Genomic DNA, 25,125 nt, shown 5'->3' with positions numbered 1-25,125 from the left:
ATGAATAATATGGGAATGTTTTGAATGATAATACCTGTATAACCCATATTGAATTGCTTATCAACCCTCGGAGTGGGGAGGAAGACAACATGAATCATATAAGTTTAGAAAACTTATGTGTGAATTTGTTATTAAAATAAAATAAAGCAAAAACAAAAATAAATAAATAAGACCTTTTAGTTATACTTGATTTTGTTTCCATCTTATATACATTTTCTACACAGAATGAAAATATTTTCTATTGATGAGGACAGACTGATTTCTGAGATCTTTTTCAGTTCTGAAATGTTCCTAAAATGTATTATCCAATTTAGGTTTGCTTGTTCGTTTGTTCATTCCTTCATTCTTCCCTCCCTCTTTCCCTTCTTCCTCTTTCTTCCTCCCTTCATTCTTTCTCTCTGTCCTTCCTTCCTACATGATTCTTAAGGTCTTAAGAAGGTCTTAAGAAGCTGGTGTGGTAGTACAAGTCTATAATTCCAGCTACTGAATCTCTAGCTCTAGAGTTTTTTGCTCAAGTGGGCCATGTCTATCATATGCCAGGGTTCAATTTGGCATTAATATGGTGAGCTCTCAGAGTGGGGAAGTACACCAGATTGCTCAACAGAAAACAAGCCCAGGTTGAAAATGGAGCATGACAAGTAGCTGCATAGTCCCTGAATTTTCTGCTTAGCTGAGATAAGGAAATCTAATCTTTTTAAAAATGTACTTATTTAGAATATTTTTCCATAGTTACATGATTCTTGACCCACCTCCAACTTCCCTCCCCACTCCTGGAGCTGACAAGCCGCTCCACAGGGTTATTCGTGTATAATTGTTCAAAACCTATTTCCATGTTATTCATATTTGCAATAGAGTGATCTGTTAATATCAAACCCCTAATCATAACCCTATCAAACCACATGATTGATCATGTGTTTTTCTTCTGTGTTTCTGCTCCCACTGTTCTTTCTCTGGATGTGGATAGAGTTCTTTCTCATAAGTTCCTCTGTATTGTCCTGGGTCATTGCATTGCTGCTAGTAGAGAAGAATTACATTTGATTGTGCCACAAGTGTCAGTCTCTGTGTACAATGTTCTTCTGGTTCTGCTCCTTTCGCTCTGCATCAATTCTTTGAGGTCTTTCCAGTTCACATGGAATTCCTCTAGTTCATTACTTCTTTCAGCACAATAATGTTCCATCACCATCAGTTACCACAATTTGTTCAGTCATTCCCCAATCAATGGACACCCCCTTATTTCCCAATTTTTTGCCACCACAAAGAACATGGCTATAAATATTTTGTACAAGTATTTTAAGGAAATCTAATCTTAAATAAAAATAAAGTAAAATAGGTCTTAATGAATGCCATTTTTTTTTCACCATTCTAGTGATACCATTACTATCAGGAACTTCCTATGAAAAACTTCCTTTACCAATACAGAAATAGTCTCTGAAGCTTATAATCTTATTAGAGTTGTTTGGGGGACTTTGAGAGGTTAAGTTATTTTCCCAGAGTCACAAAGCCAGTATGTCTTAGAGACTTGAGAACATAATTCTTTTTGACTCTAAGGCCAGCTCTCAATCCATGCCATGCTGCCACTAATAGCAGAAATTTTAGGAACTGCTGGGGCAGAAATTTTGTTTCACTTGGGCCTTTTGTCTTCCCTTTAACCTGTGTTTTTGCACTGTAAAAAAGCTTGGAATTCTACAATACAGTCAAGAAATTTTGCAAAGAAAAGATATGAAATGATATACAAGTACACATAGGAGACCTATTTATTTTGCTCCGAAATAAATGTCAGGTATATTTTTTTGGTTATAAATATTCTTTTATCTATACTCATTATGGTAAAATCTATTAACCTTAAGAGGCAAGAAAATGCTTGTTAAAACCCTCCCCCCACCATAATTTTGATGATGAAACAAATACCCACAAACTTTGTTCAGGTACTAAATTCCCCCAAGAAAGCAATGTAAATAAATACGATTATAGCTACTTCAAATTTGGATTTATTGGCTAAGGCTATGGTGGCAAACCTATGGTACACATGCCAGATGGGGCACTCAGACTCTTCCCTGTGGGAATGCCCACTGTTGCCCCAGAACAGAGTTCATTACTAGAAAGTCAGAGGGACACTGGCTGAGCTGCTCCCCTCCCCCTCTCACCATGCACCTGAGGATATCACTCCCCCAAAAAAGGTTTGCCATCACTGTCCTAAGGTATTTAGGTTTGATATCTTATTTTTTCCTAATATCAGAAATTTGAAAAAATTACAAAGATATTTACAAATAATGCTATGAATTTAAGAATTAACCTCTTGAGTTTTAAAAATGAAAATGTAGTGAACTGAAACAACCCCTCTCCCTATATTGGAGTTTAAAAACAAAGAAAAAATGAAAATTGTTTTGAACCATCTTATAGGGTACATTTTTGCATTCATCATTCTTTGTTTTGGGTCCTGACCTGTGGAGATTCCCTCCACCAAGGCAAATTGCTGCCGCCTCCTCCTCTTCCTCCTCCTCCTCCTCCTCCTTCCTCCTGTTTCTCTTCCTTCTCCTCCTCCTCCTTCTTATTTTAACCTTTACCTTCTGTCTTAGTAACAGCTCTGAGATAGAAGAGCAACAAAGGCTAGACAATTGGGGTTAAGTGAATTGCCCAGGGTTGCATAGCTAGGAAGTGTCTGGGGCCAGATTTGAACCCAGCTTCTTCTGACTCCAGACTTGGTGCTCTATCCACTATGCTACCTAGCTACCCCTTTCTCCCTTTTAAAATGGTCATTTCTTAAATTTGTAGAATTCAATTTGTGTTTATGAGAGATCAAGTGCCTTCTCTAGGGTCAAAGAGCTGGGATATAAGAGGCTAAATTTGAACTCAGGTCTTTTTGATTTTGAAGCAGTGCCTGCATCTAATATTGTTGACAGTCATAAAGCATGTACTGATAATGTACACATCCTAATTTCTGAGTTTTTTTGGTAATTAAATTTGGTATTCAATTCAGAATAAAGAACAATCTTAAATGATTTAGAAATAATTAGTTTTGGGGAAACTGGGCAGCACAGTGGATAGAGAGACAGGCTTGGGGTTATGAATGCTTGGGTTCAAATCTGGCCTAAGATACTTCATAGCTGTGTGACCCTGGGCAAGTTACTTAACTCCAATTGTCTGGGTCTTGCCATTCTTCTGTTTTTGAATTAACATTAAGACATGAGGCAAGGGTTATTTTTTGTTGTTGTTTTTAAGAAAGAACTAGCCAAATGCTAGTTCATAGTTTTTATATTTATTTATTTATATTTATTATTTATAGCATGTACTTGAGAGGGAGCATGAAATAGTACATAGAGAATAAGGAAGACTTGGGTTCAGGTTCAGCCTATGGATACAGTGGCTGTATCACCATGGACAAATCATATGATCTATCAATGCTCCAGGAAACTTTCAAAGATGTTTATAGTTTATATATATATATATATATATACATATATATATATTATAACTTAGCATCTTTGAGAGTATATACATATATATATATATATATATATATATATATATATATATATATATATACATAGAGAGAGAGAGAAACATGCATTAGTGAAGAAGAGTTCCACAGTAACGAAATCATAGGACCTGACCAAAAAAATAGTAGGAAAAAAAAAGGTTTTTACTGCAAAGGTTCAGTCCAAGTTTTTATTTAGAGGTGAAGTTTTGCTACTACAAAAAAGTATGAGAATCGCTGCCAATTGTGGCAAATAGGCTTTAATGAGTAATGATTAATCACTGATATAGAGTTAGAAGAAGCTGCAGAGGCTATATAGTAGAATTACCTCATTTACCAGAAGAAGAAACTGAGGCCAAAGAGGGTTAAATGGCCTGTACAAAGTCACGTAAGTAGTGAGGAGGGATTGACCTCTGGCTCCTGAACTAGGCACCTTTAACTAAACTACTGCCTTTTGCGTGATGTTCATAAAATTGTTGAGTCATTTTTCAGTTTCGTTTGACTCTTTATGACCCCTTTTGGGGTTTGCTTGGCAAAGATGCTAGAATAATTTTGTCATTTCCTTCTCCAGCTCATTTTACAGATGAAGAAACTGAGATAAACAGGGTTAAGTGACCAAGTCACATAGCTAGTAAGTGTCCAAGACCACTGCAGCACCTAGCTGCCCATATATTAATTACTACAATACAATCTACTATTTTCTCTCACTTCTTTCAAGATCTCTCCTCATCAAATGCATGTACTGGATTTGTACAGGGTGTGCTGATAAATGTTTAACAATCAGCTCTTCAAAGGAAAAAAAAACCCACATAACAACTTTGCAGGAAACTCTTTTAAGTGTAATCTGTCTTTATTAACATTTCCCCCCATTATTTTCTCAAGTCTAGACAATGGACAAAACAAAAATCAAGCCCAGATTTTTAGCTGATTTTGAAAAGTGTAAATGCTCTCATTGAAAATTTAACAATAGGCTGGAAAGGTTCCAGCTGGATCCAGCACATCCCCCTTACACATACTATATAGATGCCAAATGAATATTTCTAAAGCAAAAGTTTCACCATGTTATTTCCCTGCTCAAGAAGCTACAGTGGTTCTCTATTGGCTTCTAGCATTAAAACTTTTGTGTTTGATATTTAAAAAAAAAACTCTTTAAAATCTGTCTCTAGCCTCTCTTTCCAGGCTAAGTAAACATTCCTTTGTTGTTGTTTAATCATGTCCCATTCTTTGTGCCCCACTTGGGTTGTGTGTGTGTGTGTGTGTGTGTGTGTGTGTGTGTGTGTGTGTGTGTGTGTGAAAAATACCAGTGATTTGCTATTTCCTTCTCCTGCTCATTTTATAGATGAGGAAACTGAGGCAAAGGGTTAAGTGACTTGCTCAGGGTCACACAGCTAGTAAGTGTTTGAAGCTAAATTTAAAACTCAGGAAGATGATTCTTCTTGACTCCAGGCCTGGCACTCTTATCCACTGTGTAACCTAACTGCCCAATATCTACAGAATACTGTTGGGAATAAGTGGTGGAAGATCACATCTAGTTGGGATAATAAGCCTTTATGGAGGAGGTGGCTTCGGAGCTGGGATTTGAAGGATAGGTTGGATTTCCACAGGTACCAAACTGGGAGAGGACAGTGGAAAGGCATTGAGTAAAAGCATGGATGTGGAAAAGCTGGGTTCTTTTTAGGGAACAGTAAATAGTCCAATTTGGCTTCATGAAAGGACACAAGGGGGAATTGTGAGAGGATGGAAAGGTAGACCATATCTGGAGAAGACCTTGAACGCTAAGAAGTTTAGATATTATTTTCTGTGGGCGATTGGGAGCCACTTAAGGTTTTTGATTAGAGGAGTAACATGACAACTGTACTTTAGGGAGATTAATCTGTCAATGATGTGTAGGATATATTGCAAAATGCTTTGTAAACTTAAAATGTCACTGATGAACTAAATTGTCCTGGCTGCATAGAATGCTGACTTTGTTTTTCTCTTCTCCTTTGATGTAAGAGAGATTTTTGGTTTTAATTTATTACGGTGATCATGTAACCAGGAAAAGAAAAAAAAAGGTCTCCATTTGCAGGAATAGTGTCTATGATTACAAATGATAGATGGTCTTCTTACCCACATAAAAACACCATTTGAAATATGTATCCTTTTTCTTACTGTGAATACTATTGACCATGCCTCACTCAGTATCAATAATAAGCATATTTTATAAGCAAGAAAAAACCAACAATACCCCCCAAACAAATAATATACATTTTAAACAAGAGTACAACAAAAAAATACAAAATGCAGCCCGCACCCAAAATGCTTATAAGTGTCACCAGAAGCAGAAAGGCAATGAAGCAAAAATATTACTCTTACTATAACACCTTATTTAAAAGGAATAGAATAAATAAAACTGGTGGTAGAGTAACACTGTATGCTAAGAAGATATACACACATAAAAAAAATCCAGGAGGTGTGTAGGGGAGTGGAGATGGGGAGAAGCATGATAGAGAACATTTGGGTGATGATCAATGGATGGAAAACCAGAAATGATGCTGTTGGTGGGTGCTATAGATTACTAGAGCAGGAGAAAATAAATAAGAATTTCAGAAAACAGATAAAAAAATAGACACTGAAGCATGATATAGTAGTGACGGAAGATGTCAAACCAGCCAGACATTTATCTCTCTTAGCTGAAGATAAAGCATCTGAAAACGTCTTAACTCATTTGAATATTAATTTCACTCTTTAAAGAAAGGAAGAATTAATGAGAACCATTACTTTAAAATTGAATCTAACCAATAAGAAATAACTAGCTGCTGAAGAAAGAATGAGGAGAATTTTGGAGGAAAGTAACCACTTCATCTTTGAATTTGTGAAAGAGGAGAGAAAAGCCAAGTATAGTTTAACACATGCAGAAAGAAAATTTCATAGGATTCAGAAAAATGAAATGTAGAATCCAATTATTTAATATCTTCCAAGTGAACTTGGTCCAATAGAATGGAAAATTCTCAACAATGAAATTCTAAAGACATCTACAGAAATTATTTCAAAGAGAAAGACAAATTGGGGTTGTGCAAAAGGAAGTCAACAAACTGAGACTTTTTTTTTTTAACCCTTACCTTCCATCTTAGAATCAACAGTATGTATTGGTTCCAAGGCAGAAGGGTGGTAAGGGCTAGGCAATGGGGGTTAAGTGACTTGCCCAGGGGCACATAACTAGGGAGTGTCTGAAGTCAGATTTGAACCCAGGACCTCCTATCTCTAGGCCTGGCTCCCAATCCATTGAGCCACCCAGCTGCCTCCAAACTGAGATTTGTTTTTTAAAGTATGGAAGATGAAAGAAAGAACATAAAACTAAGGATGAATGCAAAAGAATGGCAATTTCTTTTTAGAATAGTGTCACAAGGTAGTTAGGTGGCTCAATGGATAGAAAGCCACGCCTAGAGATGGGAGGTCTTGGGTTCAAATCTCACTTCTGACACTTCCTAGCTGTGTGACCTTGTACAAGTCACTTAACTCCCATTGCTTAGCCTTTACTACTCTTCTGCCTTGGCCGACACACAGTATTGATTCTAAGATGGAAGACCAGGGTTAAAAAATAATGTCAGAAATGCTAAAACTCCAAATGAATGATGATATGCTAAAGGCAACAAAAAGGGTTTATGTAGCTATGTTAGAGGCAAAAGGAAGGTTAAAGAAAGGATGCAACTCTTGCTTGAGATGAAAAAGATTATGGAAACCAATGACAGGAAGAAATTGAAAATAACTTAATTCTTATTTTGCTCTTTTTTCTCTTCCAAGGAAAACAATCACTGAATACAGAAGGGTAGTGCAAAGTTAACAGAGTATTTTTTAAAAGATAGGAAGTCGATTGCTACAGAGGACCTAACTGTTCTCAGTGGATTCAAGTTACCAGGTCCAAAGTACTGAAAAAATGGGGAGGACAGTTCATGAAAAATTGGGGAGGACAGGAGAGAAGGACTAGGGAAAAGTAAAATATTGTTTTAATTTTCATAAACATGAATAGAGTAGAATCTTGTCAGCTATAACCAGTAAAGTTGACTTCTATTTCTGGCAAAATTCTAGAACATATCATTAAAGGGATGGTTTATAAGCACTTAGAAAGGGAAGTGGTAATCTCTAAGAGCTAGTCTGACTTCATCAATAATAGGTCATGCCAGAATAACCTCATTTCCTTTTTTTTTGACAGTTTTAATAGTTTAACAGATGAAAGGGAGGCTGTTAATCCACACATTTGGATTTCAGTAAAACATCTGACTCATTTTCTTCATATTATTCTTATGGAGATAAGATAGAGCGACATTTAGGGATAGGTTGAAGAACTGGATTCAATGAGTAGAAATGAGCATATCAGTGACAGTTTGGAGGGAAATCTCTGAGTATGTCCCAAATCTGATAAAATTTTTTATCAATGACCTAAAATGAGAATACAGAAGCTTATCCAATTTGCAGATGGTACAAACTTGGGAGACATGGAAGGGATGACAGACTCAGGATTATGGAAACCAATAACAGAAAGAAATTGAAAATATACTTAATTCTGATTTTGTTCCTTTGTTGTGGTTGTTCCATCACATCCAACCCTTTATGAATGGTCCATGGGGTTTTCTTGGTGAAGGTATTAGAACAGTTTGCAATTTCTTTTCATAGTAGATTAAGGCGAAGAGGTTATGTGATTTGCCCAAGGTCACATAGCTAGTTAAGTATCTGAGTCTGGATTTAAACTCAGTTCTTTCAGTCTCTAGACCCAAGGCTCTATACTATGAGCCATCTAATTGCCCTGTGAGGACTGGATGGAGGAAATGAGAGGTTTAACCTTGAGGATACTTAGAGGGAACATGATATATGATAGTTATACATTAACTGTAAACAACTGGTATTTGAGGGGCTGATATGTTGAAGGTGAAGCTTTCAAAGAGAGAAATTTAAGCTTGTTGTAGGGGAAAACTTCCTAACAATCAGAACAATTCCGATGTGGAATGGGCTACAATGGGTTCTCCTTCAATAGGGATCTTCCAGCAAAGACTGGATAGCTGCTTGTTAGGTATGCTGTGGAAGGGATTATTTAGTTGGATAAGATAGCAGCTGGAGCCTTTCAAAATTTGAAATTCTGTGATTCTTGGAATTCTAAATCCCAAACTACTTTGATATAGAAAGTAAAATGGTTCCTGACCCTGAGGGAAGTGAGGAAGTTTCAAAAGAGTATAATTAACTGTGCTGACAGCTTCTATCCAAGCAGGAGCTCTCTGATTATTACTTTCTCCATCTTCTAATTCTTCAGGGGTTCTTAATATGGGGCCTGTGAATTTATTTTTAAAAAAATTTTGTTAACTATTTCCATATTATTGCTTTCCTTTGGTATTTTTATTTCCATAGGTATTTTTATGCATTTAAAATCATTATTCAGAGAAGGGATCATAGGCTTAGCAAGAATCAAAAAGGGGTCCATGACACAAAAAAAGGTTGAGTCTGCCTGAGATCCTTATCATTTATGCACTAATATAGTTGCTCACTGTTAATAATGATTTTCTCGCTTATAATATGTCTATCCTAGAAAAATGTTCAAGAGAAACATTCTGCCCAGATATTTCTTCCAGTTTTACACTTATTCTAAACTTTTTGGGATCACTAACTTAATATTTCCAATTTTTTTTGCTTTTTATTCAACCACACTTTTAAATATGTTGATGGAAAAAATCCATATTAAAACAGAAGTTTTAAAAAAAAATTAGGTTTCCTTTCTTTCTTTGCATCCCACAAAATAGTCACTCAAACAACTATATTAGTTGGTGTTCCAATATGTTAAATGCCATGATTACAAATGCACAATAAGACTTTTAGTTTGCTAAAACAAAGTTAATCAATGTTAAATTTGAAGTGATAAAAATGAAAGATTATATGTAATTAAAAATAGTTCCATCTGAGTCTATTTAATTAAACTCTTGACATAAGAGGAAAATGAAAAGATGGATAAAAGTTAAAACACTGACACTGAACATTTCTTATAGAAACTGAACCAGTTAACCATCACTAGAATAAGGAGAATGAAAGAGGCTAAAAACTACCTTAGCCAGCAAACATTTGATCTCTGTGTCAAACACAAGGTCAACATCTATTTTATGTAAAAACTCTTTTGTAACACCTTGTGAAGATGTATAACAGAGGACAAGAAGAAGCAGTAGACAGAAAAACGAGTTCACAAGAAGTCAGATCACTCTGAGAGCATTCAAGGATATAACTGCAATAAAGAGACAAAGAAATTGGAAAAGATCTGTTAAGATTTCTGTTATAAGCTATTTTCTCAATGAATAGTAGAATCACAACATTTCAACTCCAACATCACAGTCCTCTTATAACTATGACACTTATGGATATGTCCAAATAGCATGAATTCTGATAATTAATGAAAAATTCTAGTAAAAGGACTATAGACAGCCTTTATGAGTTTTCCTTCTGAAAGTAATATAGGTAAAATGTGAAAACCAGCCTGCATTACCGCCACATTCTTGGTAGGCTCAACTAGAAATGAAACCTTTCAATTTTTTCTTATAACATCTCATCCTGCTGTTTCCTGGAAAGCCATTAAATTCTTCAGTTTCATCCCTTATAGTTGTAGTTTCAGTCAATTTTAACTGGGTTATAAATGGAATTAAATAGATTGCCACGTGCTTCATTTTTAATAAGTCTGGAAAATAAATCCCATCAGCAATAATAACAGGGCTGTACAACTGGGAGAACCTCCAGCAAAGTCTCAAAAGGTATTTATCACTCCCTTAAGTAAACAATCCTCTGGACAATGCAAGTGATTATACCTCCTGTCAGTAAAGAGACACTGTAGTGGTTGGACAAGCTCAGCAGAGCATATAGTGAACTTATGTGGTTATTTGATTTGAACAGGAGAAAAATTAATTTAAAGGGAAAATGACCACAATAGGGGTAGTGTTAGAGAAAATGCAGAAAGCCATTCTGAGGGAGGTCTTCTTTTGGTAAAAAGATTGAATGTTAAAGGCTATGGGAGGAACAAAGGCAATATAATTATCTAATTTAATATAACGTAATGCAATATGTATAAGGCCTTAAGAAAAGCTTGTACCAATCTTCCAGTCTAGTCACACCACGAGGGCACGTCTCATGGGCTCTGTCCCTTTCCTTCAATTTTCTTTTACATTTTTTCTTTCTCAACATTCAAGGAGATCTGGGAAGTCAGTACTGATAAAGTGACAGTCAAATTTAAGAAGCCAAAGATTGGAGAAGAGTTGTAGTAAAGGAGAGGGAGAAGACAGGTCAAATAAGGTTAAGAAAATGCTGTTAAAATACAAGACAGGGTGTGGTTGCCTGGTTATCCTCATATACACCCTTGGTCTGGAACAAGCCCATTGCTTCACTCTCTGTTCAGAAGCTCTCCCATCCTGTTCATGCCCAGAGAGGACTGTTAACTCCTTCCCTGGCAGGGCATAATCATGAGGAATAAGAGGGCAATGGATGCTGAGCTAGACTGTAGTTCTTCACTTTCATTTTTCTGGGCAATGGCTTATGACTGAGATGGTAGAAGAGGTATTCTTTCAAGTGTTATCTGTCTCTTTCATCTCTTCCTGATTCACTTCAGTAACAAACTCCATTTACTCATGGAGAAATCAGAGGCTATAAGATAATTTAATGAAACCCTCTAATTTTACACAGGGACAAACTGAGGTCTACAGGTTTATTAATTTGTTATGAATACTGTCTTTCATGTGTTTATTTTCTTTCCAATTTTCTGCAAACTTCCTGAGGTAGCTTGCAGATTTAAAACTGCTTTCATGTCAGGATAAACTAAGTAGGTATAAAGCCCAGACCTATATTGAAGCAAGCAATCAGTCAAGATATATAAGACAAGTGTAAACATAAGCAGAGTCCAATGGGATTGGCTGAAGAGTTGGTCCCATCCTGTGGGGCTTAGATAAAGAGAAGAGTTAGTTTGAAGCCTGGTGTTCCAAGAGTAGGCTAGCCTCATACTGAAGCATCTTTAGCTATGCCTTGAGAATTGCTTTGGGACCAGCTAGGTGACTTGGTGGATAGAGATCTGGAGACTGGAGGACATGGATTCAAATCTGGATCTCAGATACTCTCTAACTGTGTGACTCTGGACAAGTCACTAAATTCCAATTGTCCTGCTCTTACCACTCTTCTGCCTTGGAACTGATAGTATTGATTCTAAGACAAAAGTTAAGTGCTTAAAAAAAAAGTGCTTTGGAAGGTAAGGGAGAGATCTCTGCCTCTATCCCCCTTTCTCCTGGGAACTTTTCAAGGTGTAAAGATTTGGACTTCCCATCAGCACTCTCATAATGTACCTAGAACAGCAATGACTGACAGCAGTGTTTGTACCTGGAGAAGATAAACTAGACACAATTCAGAACCCAACAGAAAGCTGAATTGCTAATTGCTCACAGCTCTTCTCCTTTTTGTCTCCTCTCTAGCTTTGAACCTTGATGTTGGCCTTCCTCTTCTCAGCTTCTCCTGGTTTTGTCTTGCATATCTGATCGTGCTTTTTCATTTGCTTAGCGATAGCTTATCATCTAGGTCTCAGTCCTTAACTGTGACCAACTCCTGAGGTTCTGTCCTGGGATCACATTTTCTTTCTCTACGCCCTCTCTTTCAATGATCTCATCCCTCACACATTCTGTTTTAAATCTTATTAGAAGACTTCCAGGTATATATATATGTAGCTTAATCTCTTTTTTGAGCTCCAGTTGTCTATTGGGCATCTGAACACCACTGTGTGTGTATGTGTAGTCTAGACCTTTGATTTCATCAGTGTAGGGAACCCTTGGTGAGGAATTCCCTATACATTGTGGACTAGCAACTGTTTTGCACCTTAATTGTCATAGAAGTATCAAAAAGATAGGTGTTGTGCCCAGTGTCAGTCACATAGCCAATGTGTGTTACATATGAGTCTTAAACACAAATATTCCTAACTCTGAGGCCACCTCACTAACCACATCTTAACATATTGAAAATGGAATTCATTATCTTCTACCTCAAACATACTTTTCCAAACTTCTCTTTTTCTATAGCGAGTACCATTGGTCACCTAAATTTGGGACTATAGACGCATCTGCAGCTTTTTTGTTTCCCTCTTATTCATATCTGATCAGTTTAATGCCTTGTTGATTTTCTCTCTACATCATCATCCACATCCTTTCTACACATTTGAACCCCCCCCCCCCACTAGTTGAGGCTCCATTTACTTCTTGCCTGGACCACTGCCTCCTAATTAGACCTCAGGCTTCCAGTCCCTCTGTTCTTTGATCTGTTTACCCATACAGCTTGCCAAAAATATCTTCTTAAAACACAAGACTGGCCACATCACTCCCCTGTTCAAGAACATTCAAATTTCCTCTTGTCTCTAGAAGAAAATTCACATTTCTCAGTCTGGAATTTAAAGCCCATCACAGTCTGACTCCAATCCATCTTTTCCTTCTGCCCCTCCTTTCTTCTCTTCTTCCTCCCTCCTTCCCTCTCTCTCTTCTCCTCTTCCTCTTCCTTCTTTCCCTCCCTCCTCTCTTACTTTTTCAAGACTTCTTTCACATTATTTTCCTTCATGGAATCCATATACCAGCCAAGATACTCTACTCAAATGAACATTCCACATCCTACCTCTCTGCCTTAACATAAGCTGTTCCCTGTGCTACAATGCAGGTTAGGTGGAATAGTAAGGTTGGAATTCAGGCTATAATGGTGTGTCTGATCTTTTCCCTATCCAAGTGATTGTAATAAGCTTCATAAATTTAAGGCCAATCTTAGAATTTTAATTCTTACAAAGGGTGATCAATAAGTAAATAGAAAGAAAGTAGAACCACATAGAATCTCTGACCTTTGAGATTCAGTATATTTGCTATCTCTTATAGGAAACCTTCTCTTAGCTGTCTCAGTTGTTAGTGTACTCTCCTTCCTCAAGTCATCACATGTAATATTTGTTTATTTACATGTTGACTCTTTCAGGTAGGATATAAGATTTTGTTTTGTCTTTGTAATCCCAGAACTTACTACAGAGCTCTGTACACTGAAGGCATTTAATGCCTAATCAAATGGAATTGGATTGGAATTTACTAGATGATCCCTAGAGGTGACCTTCCCTTCTTCCCATGTTAAAGTCCCAGAGTCTCTGACCCTCCCCCAAACCAGAACTGAGGGTTCCTTTTTTGACCTTTTGCACTTGGTGCAAAGATTCCTAGTTATCGCTTAGCTCACAGCAAGTCTAAAACTCTTCCCATTGGAGAGTGCTATGATTTTTAAAGGCTCAGGTGAAGTAAAGTTTGAGTGCGTATTGCAGATTTTGCATGTTCCCCTCAAAATGGCAATTTGTGTGTCGTAGAGCCATCATCAGTTCTGTGATCACAGAGGAACTTCTATTGTTCTTCTCTTAGCCACAGCTATTTTTACCCCATGACGCTGAGTGCTCCTTTCTGTCTTGGTGTGCTTCCTCCTTTTGAGGAAAAGTAGTCTGTCATTAAATTAAAAAAAAAAAAGGATTCTAAGAAAAAGCAAGGGATTTTTCTTACCTTATTTTTACCCAGTTTGGTAAACAGGAAAGGCAATGAAAACACTTATTTTATTTTCACCCAAATGTATCATTATTTCTAACGTCAAGGCAATCTAAAAAAACACAACTCCTCCATATAAAGACATGTTTCTCATTCCTCTAAAGTACAGATTCTTAACTTTTTTGGGGGGGAGGGAGGTGTCGTGTGCCCCATTGGTGGTGAAGACTCAGAATGTTTGTAAAGTCATAAAATAAAAACATGGGATTATAAAGGATTTGAAATGGTATTATATGCATTTATAAATATGAAATACATAGGATCATTAAAACTTAAAATTGCACCAAGGCTTTTGGGATACTTTATGTTGAAGTATAGTTATCCAAATATTAAAAAAATAAGTTATTGGACCCCAGGTTGAGAACCCTTGTTCTAGGAAAAAAATTACACCTTTATAGCCAAGAAATTACAGGAGAAGAAAATATATTTTAATAGAATAAAATCCCCTTTTGATGGCTTTTGTTTCCAGGGGATCAAAATTTTGACTTTAAAACAACCTATTGGATTCCAATTAGAGCTATGGCTGGGAGCAGAGGTTTAAAGATTAAGAGTAGCACTTAGCTTTACTTACCTGGGGGAAAATAGTAAGTTCTCACATTTCTATAGGACTTAAGTGTTCACAAAATGTTTTAGTCTTAACAAGTTTATGAGACAGGGCAATGTAAGACTTATTAACACGATTTTACAATTGAGGAAATAGAAGTTCAGTAAGGTGAAGTGACCTTTGGCTATGGTCTCAGAGCAATTAAGAGTCAGGACTGGGATTCAAAGCCACATCTCCTGATTCCAAGTTCACTATTTATGCAATTCTATTTCTCTAATTTGCAAAACGAAGGCTGATTAAGTTGGATATTTTGAAGAGACTTTTTGTTCAGGTACAGGTTGAACTAGATGGCCTTTGAAATCCTTTCCAGTTCTGATATCTATGTCCTCCAGTGTTTACTTGTCCGTAAAATAAGAGAAGGAGGGGAAGTATGGGACTCGATGCCTTTTAAGGTTCCTTCCAAGTCTAAATTTATGATTCTATGACATGGGATATTTGATAATAACATATGCATGTTTTGGGGAATTCGTTTTCTAAATATAGAATTTAGATATGGAATTTAGCTTCCAAATATGGAATTTATATGTGGAATTTAACTTGCAAATCCTTACATTTACTATTTGGAATATCCCCAAGAGAATTCCTACCATATCCCATTTAATAGCCAATGACCCGTTAGAGTTACACAGCCCACCCTTTTACAAGAAGAAATCAAGCAATGATATACCTCCAGTAGTTAAGAATGAGCCACTGCCTTCTTTGATCCAAGTATTCTCACCTCTCATGCCAGGAGGAGTAGGAGCTTTTTCTCACATTTCACAAGGCTTCATCAGCACTTTTGCATAAGGTCTTGGTTTTGGTTTAGTTTAGTTTTTTTGCCCAGCTGTTGAAATTTACTCTGGAAAGCATCTGGGTATTTTGGCAATGCTGTCCTGGCAACTTGTAAAAAAAGTTACATTTCTGAGACATTAGCTTGCAATAATGTTATATGTACTTCCTTAAAGTGACCGATATGACCTAGATGAGAAATTACTTTTAAGCTACAAAGCTACAGTTCAGAAAATGACTGATGTGAGAGTCACTTGGTGTTGTGGAAAGGATATTGGACCTAGGTTATAATCCTTGCTCTACTACTCACTTGGTGAATTGCTCTGGGTAAGCCTCTTAAGTTTTCTGGGTCTGAATTTCTTCATCTGCAAAATGAGGGGATTGGACACGATGATATCTGAGGTCCTTTCCAGTTCTAATATTTTAATATTCTAGTCATTTTCTATTCTACAAATGACTAGAAATCTAATGAGTGAAGTAAAAGATTTGGTGCAGACAATGTAGTCCAATATAAATGAGGCAAAGACATGGCACTTTGACAAATTTATAAAAGATGATGACTATCTAAATTCTAGAAAGGCTCTAAAATGATCTTTTCTGATATCAACAAAGAGATCAAAATAAGGAGCCTCAATAGCTGTCGGGGAGGCTTGGAGTAGGAGGGGAAGAGATGTAGACCAAATAGGACCAGAAGATTTACAGCCAGAAAGGAGCCTTACAAATTACCTCATTCAATCCCTTCATTTTACAGATGAGGAACCTGAATCCCTAAAAGGTAGAATGAAGTGTCCAAGGCTACACACACAGAAAGAACTGGGATTCAAGGCATTGTTGTTGTTTAGTCATTTTCAGTCATGTCTGACTTTTCATGACCCCATTGCAAAGATCCTGGAGTGGTTAGACATTTCCTTCTCCATTTCATTTTTTAGATGAGGAAACTGAGGCAAATAGGATTACGTGATTTCCCCAGGGTTACACAGCCAGTAAATATCTGAGGCCAGACCCAAACTCCTGATGATGAGTCTTCCTGATTCCAAGCCCCATATTATTTTATACACTGTCATCTAGCTGCCCTGCTTCAAAGCACACCCCTCTGATTATAAATCATTGTTCTTATCACCACACAAATTTACTTCTTGTCCATCACCACTTAGATCCAGCTGCTGCCACGGGGATCACTGAGGATGGGAGTTGGGGGAAATATCTAGTTGTAATAAACAGAGAAGAAACTGGTGGTGGTGGTGGTGGTGATATATGTTAATGCTAACATATGTTACTGAAAAATGCTGAGTGTAGAAAATTAACTCATTTAAAAAAAAATCTCTGTATCTTCTTTTTTATCTTGAGTTTCTGCAGCCTAACCTGGGATTACATTTCATCAATTGCCTCTTCAACTTGGTTCTTACTATAAACTGCTTTTTCCTAACTTGTCCTAGCTTGATATCCAAAAGCTAAATGCTTCTGGTCCCTACACATAGAGAAATTTCTTGCCCATGGTTTTCCTTTGCTCTTGGGTGAGGAAACTTCAATTTGAGCAATCAGATTTGTTCACTATCATCCTGGTTGCAAGTCCTGTCCCCAGGCTCAGAGATAGGCCAGGACAATCAATACATTTCTGAATACTGCTAACTTTAGAAAGGTATTTCCCCTTTTTCTCATTATAACTCTAATAATAAACACACTTTAGGACTCATCAGCTTCTAGAGAATTTGTGAGACAGAAGTTAAACATGTGAAGATCACATAGTAAGAGAATCAGCAAGTAAGTAACAGAATTCTGGTTTCCTTTCCTCTTCTATATGAGAATTATAGAAAGTTAGAGTTGGAAGAAAGTTTAGAAATTACCTAGGCCAAACCTCCCATTTTACAGCTGCCAAAACTAAAGTTTAAGAGACGTGAAGTGAACCACATTAACAAGAGGCAGGATTTGTATAACAACCCAGTTTTTTTGGCTAAAATATAGAGCTCTTTCTACTATTCTATCATGCAAGTCCTACCCATTCTTCAGGGTCCATTCAAAGATTCACCTTCTCTAGGAAACCTCTGTCTTCATTTAATCCATCTCTTTGTCTCTTTCCTGAATTTCTATTGCATATCATACAGATTATCCACTTAATTTTTTATTTTTAATATTTACATTTAAAAATATTTTAAATTACCTATTTAATTTTTCCTATTGTTGTTGTATGTATTTAGCTTTCTCTCCCCAGCTGAGCTGTCAATTTGAAAGGTCCACAACTCTGTGTGTATTTCCCATAGTGTCTTGCATGATAGATACTACAAACACAATAGCTCCTCAATACCAGCTTGTTGATCAATCAATTGACTTCCTATCTCCTAAGGCAGCATTTGGTCCTTAGGGCCATTGAACAATCTATAAGCCTTCAGACAGTATAATCATACTATTCTAGTTGTTCATTAAGTGAAGTATTAGTGAATGGATTTTCGATTAAATATTTTCAACATCAGTAGTCCTTTTCAGGAAGATGTTGGGAGACAGTGTAGGAAATGGACTCTTATTCTGAAAGGAAAAGAGGAATTCAGATCATTTGTTTTTCCACGATTTCACCATTAGGTAACCATGACATTATATTCTTTGGATCACAACATTTTCTGCACAATGGGGTGATGGTGGTAGGAGTAGTGGTGGTGGTATGAGTTAGACAGAATAGCTACTAATGCTGTTTCTACTTTAAATCTATCATCCAATGTCCCTTTGGCCAAAATTTTATATAGTATTTTTATTTCTGTTGCCTCATTTGATTGATGAAGTAATATTATAAGGTAGACAGTGGACATTTTTAGCATTCTCTCCTCTAGATGAGAAAGTCAAAGCTCAGAGATGTGGATGACTTGTTGAAAGTCACACTGATAGTAAATGACAGGATCAGGACTTGAATTTGGGTCTTTTGACCTCAAGGTCAGGCCTTTTTTTACTTTATTGAATTCACTGATACATTATCATATCATTTATAGCTCTTATATAAGATACCAGTTTTTCTTTCTCTTTTTAAAAGAACATGATTAGTTCTCAGAAACTTAATAAATAAAATATTTCCCAAACTAAAAATATAATATTAACTCTAGATTTTTTCTTATTGGTAAAAGTCAGGGGGCTTTATTTGTCATCCATTGTCCTAAGTGTTCTTGGTGCATATAAGCACTTTAATAATATAAAATGAGATCACTGATGAAGTAGTTGAAATAAAGTGGCCATAGAAATAAAGTGGTTCAATCACAGCCACTTTTATGCTACCCAAATAATTCTCCAGAATCTGTGAAAAACTACTTATTGGAAAACTACCCCCAACAGGCTGTTTACTAGACCACGAAAACATCGTTGTGCTCTTCAGCTTTTAGTTATCACCCTCCTAGTGACAGCCGTTATTGCTCTTGGTACCCAAGAGCCTCCAACAACAGCTAATTGCCCACGAAATATATCTTTTTTCTTTTGGGGGGAAGGTGGGTGGGAGGAGAGGAAAATTCTCACATGAATTGACTGCAAAGTCAATTTGAAATAATATCACATAAAAACCAGAGCTGCTTGGAAGAACAGGAAGGAGTTACATTTACACATCTCCAGTCTCTTCAAACTCCTGAATGTTCACATTATGACATATTATTATACTGAAGCACAGATGATTTACATGCAGAAATCTCACCACAGGGAACTAAAACTCTTAACATCCCCACAGAGCAAGGTGAAATTTTAACTCTGTTTATTTTTATACTATCATTATTTAAGATCTGCATACTTTGTATTTGTCAAATGTACAACCAGTGAAGGATTCCTTTATCTTATACAGCTAGGTATGCATTCATTATTCTCTCAAAAGGGGAAGAATCAAGCTTACACTGTATCCTTGGTTTTCCTTTTCTTCCTACTTGATTTTCAGAGGCCAAGAAGTTTGATTAAATAAGACACATTGTAAGCTTCGTTGTACAATGAGCCCTCAGTAACTACTTATGGATGGGGAAGTTACCAAAGGCCAGGGTTCAAAAAAGAAGGCTATTTTGTTACTCCCTCTGCCTTCTACTTTCCCCAGGGAATGAAGCAAGCTCCCTTTCCTTAGAAATCTAAGTGCTATCTTTCTTCATAAATGTGGCTTCAGCAGCAAGAGAGAATTCATCTGACTTTTCTTAAGTAGAGAAACCAGAGGCAGTAGGAGAAAACAGAGTTTTTATGAGCATTCTGTTCAGCTTTCCTAAAGATCTGAGTATTCTCAACTCTATGTGAAATCCTGCCACCCACTGAGGTAGGTGTTGCCTTATGGATGTATACAACTGGGCATCCCGCAGGGATGGTTATGTGGTACTCCTACATGTTATCCATCCATCAGTTTCCTGAGTGGTGGGATTGTTCAGTGATTGTATATCTTTCTACTTGCAAATAAGCAGGCCTATAAACGAGAGAAGTATATTTTTAAAAAATAGCTAAAGGTCTAATGGCATCAGAGAAGAACAATTAACAAGCTTATAAATTAGGGGACTGTTTATATTTCTATTAAAAAGCCTAAACTTTTGTTTTAAGAAAGGAAGAAGGCCACAAGTGATTAACTGTTTGAAGCACTATATAAGTGAATTATGATTACTATAATTAGTAGGGGAAAGTAAAAAATGAGCCAAACTAAGTCCCAGTTTTGAGGTAACATTTTGAAGTTCAGAAAGTTTCCCAGGCAAGTACAAAGTTGGGAAGTTAGAAGGCTTGATTTCTGGTCCTGATCTGGGATGATTAACTTGCTGTGCCATAATTTCCTCATCTGCAATATGGAGATAATAATATCTACCTTACACCCATTGGTTGGGGAATGGCTGAGTAAGTTATAACATATGACAAACAGGAGGAGCTAAGAAAAACCTGGAAAGAGTTACATGAGTTAAAGCAGAGTAAAATAAGCAGAACCAGGAGACTGTACACTGTACACTGACAGGAATACTTTACAAAAGACAATTGTGAATAACTTAGTTATTGTCAGCAGTTCAGTGATCTAAAACAATCCCAAAGGACTCATAAAAATGCCATCTGCTTCCATAGAAAGAACTGATGGAATCTGAGTTCAGACCAAAGCAAACTTTTTTCACTTTCTTTCTTCATTTTTTTTTTGGTTTGAGTTTCTTTCCAGAAAAGGATTAATATGGAAAAATGTTTTACATGATTACACATGTAAAATCTAAATCAGATTGCTTACCATCTCATTGAGGAAATGGGGAGGGAGGGAGAGAATTCAAGACTCAAAATTCTTTTTAAAATTTGGAAACTGTTTTTACATGTTATTGGGGAAAATTAAATTAAAAAAGAAAATAATATCTACCTACCTATATTACAGGATTATTGTCATGATAAAATGAGATGACAGATATTAAAAAAAACAACCTGACAAGTTAAAAGTACAATAGAACTATAAGCCTTGCCTTCTACCAATATATATATATATATACATATATATGTATATATATATATATATAGTTTCTTCATTATGAGGTCATTAAAGAAACAGGTTAAAATCTCTCTTATAATGTTATATGATTTCTCAAACTGGTTTTTTAAAATTTAAAATCAACCTAGATAGCAAAAGGCCATTTGATGAATGAAATTCTGATTAGACTCCAAATTCAAGTTTAGGTCAAATGCTATGCTGATCCTAGAGCTAAGCTAAATTTCCCCCAAACAATCATCTTCAGACTGACACTTCCTACCCATATCTGTGCACTACTGTTTCACCAGTTTATTGGGGTTTTGAAAACTCCTTCTTCTTTTCCCTAGGACAGCTTCAGATCTTTGTACACTATTAATGATACAATACTTAGAACACAATGCACCTCACTACAGACATAAGAGCTGTCTCAGCTGCTCCAGCACATTACTCATTCATTCCTTGGGTTGCCCAGGATCAGGATGCACTGTTATTGTCCTAAGAGGTGCAGGACTTGGAAATACTACCAAGTGACAACTCCAAGGGTGTTGATCTTGGCTCACTCCTTTTTATCTAAAGTTGTCCAAGAATGCTGACTCACTCAGGATTTTGGCATTTCAAGGACTAGCCCTTGATACTGAGACAGTGGAAAGCTTTTAAATCAATAGTAGGTACAGCCAATAACTTCCAGCCATTTCAGCACTTGGTCCTTCAGATATTTTCCTAACAATTTACAATGGTCACCATGAAGTTGGGTTAGACATTGTCTGAAAAGATAAAAATGACTCCATGACAGAGGAGTATTGGCTTCTTAAGTCTTAATTTCTTTTGTGTCATGGAATTCTCTGTCAATCTGGTAGAGTCTATACAGTCCTTATCACAGTATTGTTTTTAGATGCATAAAATAAAGTATATGAAGGAATAATGAAGGAAAATAATTATATTGAAACACAAAATTAAAATCTTAAAAAAATAAGTTAACAGACCTCAGGTTAAGAAACCATGCTATAAGAGACTGATGGGCAATTGCAGATTCAAATTGGGTCTCATTTAAAGCATGAACTTCATGGAGTGACATGGCTCAAAATTTCCATATATTCCCAGGAACTTGACAAAATTAAAAAAAAACACCTTACCTTCTTTCTTAGAATCAATACTGTATATTGGTTCCAAAACAGAAGAGTGGTAAAATTTAGGCAGTGGAAGTACATAAAGCTAGGAAATATCTAAGGTCAAATTTGAACCCAGGACCTCCCATCTGTAGCCCAAGCTCTCAAAATCCACTGAGCCACCTAGCTGTCCTCTTGACAATACATTTAGTTAAAAACAATTGATTAAAAAATATTTGTTCTTTGTCTTAGAATCAAGCCTATATGTTGTTTTAAGGCAGTAGAATGGTAAGGGCAGTGGTGGTTAAGTGACTTGCCCAGGGAAGTGTCTGAAGCCAGATTTTGAACCCAGGACCTCATATCCTTGGCCTAGCTCTCAATTCACTAAGTTACCTCACTGCCCCTAGAAACCATACTTTATGAAGTGGATGGGAAATTGCAGATTCAAATTGAGTCTCATTTTAAGCATGAATTTCATGGAGTAACATGGCTCAAATTTTTTATATTTTCCTAGGTCTTGACAATAAATTTTCAACTGGATGATTTAAAACTTAATTGATTTTTAAAAGTTAACTAGTAGCACTGATCTGTAGAATCAAAGTGCTACAATAAAGGATTAAAGATAAGGCAATGCAATGTGACAGTGGACAAGGCACTGAACAGTTTGCTAGATAACCTGTTGGATTTGCCTCCTGGTTCTGCTACTAACTAACTGGAGTTTGGGGCAAGTCACCTCTCCACATTGTCTTCACTTATAAAATAAGGGTGTTGGACTATGTAATGTCCCTTTCATTTCTATTTAGGTTTTCACTTACATTCAACACTACTAAAGAGTACGGTTTTCCCCCTTTTGGAATGAACATTTATGCAGTATAAAAAATCCCAACAACAAACCACTTAATAAAGAGAACACTTGCAAGCATGAAAAGTGGATCATCTCATCAGAAAGTGTGAAGCACCCAAATCCTACAAATCGATTTTGAAAGTTCTCATGACTTTGCTAACTTTGAATGGCAATTCAAAAGGCAAAGTGACAGATCTCGTTGAAAGGCATGAGCACCATGTGGTGTGTCAATGAATAAAACATTTAAGTGAAGAAACTCTTTACCTTTCATTCATTTACATAGTCTCCACTGAAACTATTTATATTTCATGAGGCTTGCCTGAGCAAATGAAAATTTGAAAAAATCCTAGGCAAGAGCAGAGCTTCATGAATATATCTCTCCAGCTGGAGGCCCTTTACTACCTCATGTTTCCACCAGAATCTGATGAGTAGCTCTCTTATTTATTTTGGCCTAATCCAATTCACTGGACCATTGAGTCACTTGGGGTCTGGTAGAAAGGTAAGAAGAGTGATCATATTGCTTACCTAAAAAAAAAAAAAAAACTCATTTAATATCCACACCAGATTTCCTTATGTGAAAATGACCTGTTCCCCGACTGCTCAAGGTAGGACCGGGCAAGTCACTTTTCTGTGGGATCGATTGGGTCTCCTGTCTTTTTCTAGACCTAGATGACCTGAGGTAGCTCCTAAGAAAGAAAGATGCCGGTGACAGTGAGACCTCACGTTCCCATGGCTTCTGGCTTTTCTTCCATGGTCAGAGGAGAACTTCTTGCATAGCTCAACACCTCTTCTCCCTCCTCCTCATCTAAGAAAAATGCTGTTGTGACCAGGGAGTAGAAAAATACTCCTAGGTAACTGGTCCAATGTGGGTAGACAAGTCAATAAAGATCTGGTGAATATAAATCTATGGAGAGCTCATGTGGTCTGAAAGAGGAAAAATATTCCTATGAAAATTCCTATCCATTTCCAGGGGAATCTAGAAAGTGCCTAAGACCTTGATTTTTTTTAAAGATGAAAAATTAAAAAAAAAACCCTTACTTTCCATTTAGAATCAATAATGTGTAAGGGTTAAGCAATAAGGGTTAAGTGATTTGTCCAGGAACGCACAGCTAGGAAGTGTCTGATGCCACATTCGAACCCAGGATCTCCCATCTCTAAGTCTGGTTCTCATTCCACCCAGCCACCTGGCTGCCCCACTAAGATCTTTATGTTGACTAGTAGGTATACAGGAGCACTGATTTTTGCAAGGAATACTTCTGTTTCCCAGTATGGGCCAAATTTACACAAAAGGCTCTAGGCTCTCCCTCTACTCGCCATCTCATGTAATCTCAGAAAGATACATTGCCTCCAAATCGCTCTCCCCAAATCGCGGTGCTTGAAATGCTACATTATTTACCCTGTGGGGTTAAGACAGCATAGAGATTTGTTAAAATGCTCACGTAACATATTAAGCCTTTATGAGCCATTAACGCTTTAGGTAAAATTCATTTATCAGATTAGCAAATCACTACTGGGGGGCTCTTCTGAGAGAGTGTAGACAGAGCAGGTAAATTCTAAAGGGTAAAGGAGAGAAAGGAGAGTGATTTGGAGTGTTTCAGAAGCCAGAATCTAGGACACGGCCTAAACGGGCAGCATGTGGACAGTGGAGTTAGTGGCTGCCCCACAAGGAAGATGGGCCTAAGGAGATGGGGTGCGGGGGATTTGAACTGCCCAAGACAAACTGTCTGTTTCAACAGCTTTGCCTAGAGTTGGCCCTGGCCTCTGCAAAGCACGGCTCAGCACTCCCCTTACATAACTGGGAGATACACACGGTGCATTCAACAGCAGTGGGTTCTCACACTTTGGAAACCTCCTTAGATCGTTTCACACCTGTGCTCAGGGTAAACAGACAACATAATACTGACTGGCAGCTTCCCCAATGCCAAAATACCACCCAGGAATTAACTCAGCTGTGTAACATTCAGTCAAGACTCCACTTGCAGCCATCTCAGCAAGCTGGCTGATGAGAAACTTGGCGAAGGGAGAGAGAGAAAGAGAGAGGGGGGTGGGGTGGGGCAGAGACAGACAGACAGACAGACAGACAGAGACAGAGAGTGTGTGTGTGTGTGTGTGTGTGTGTGTGTGTGAGAGAGAGAGAGAGAGAGAGAGAGAGAGAGAGAGAGAGAGAGAGAGAGAGAGAGAGAGAGAGAGAGAGAGAGAGAGAGAGAGAGAGAGAGAGAGAGGCTACTGCAAAGAAATGGGGAATGTCTTTAACATTCATTAGGCGCTCTGGTACATCCTTAACTTAGGATACAAATGAAGAATGGCACACTAAAGGGGACATGGTCTT

General features: G+C 37.1%; 1 protein-coding gene across 4 annotated transcripts in view; it reads right to left on the bottom strand.

Annotated features, from left to right (window-relative positions):
* Positions 1-25,125, bottom strand: part of AFF3 (ALF transcription elongation factor 3) — a 669,714-nt gene that overhangs the window by 150,717 nt on the left and 493,872 nt on the right. The window lies entirely within an intron of this gene.

This window comes from Monodelphis domestica, chromosome 8, assembly GCF_027887165.1.
Source record: "Monodelphis domestica isolate mMonDom1 chromosome 8, mMonDom1.pri, whole genome shotgun sequence".
Classification (NCBI taxonomy): Eukaryota; Metazoa; Chordata; class Mammalia; order Didelphimorphia; family Didelphidae; genus Monodelphis; species Monodelphis domestica.
Note: the sequence above shows the minus strand (reverse complement) of the source record. Positions and strands in the feature narration are given on the sequence as shown.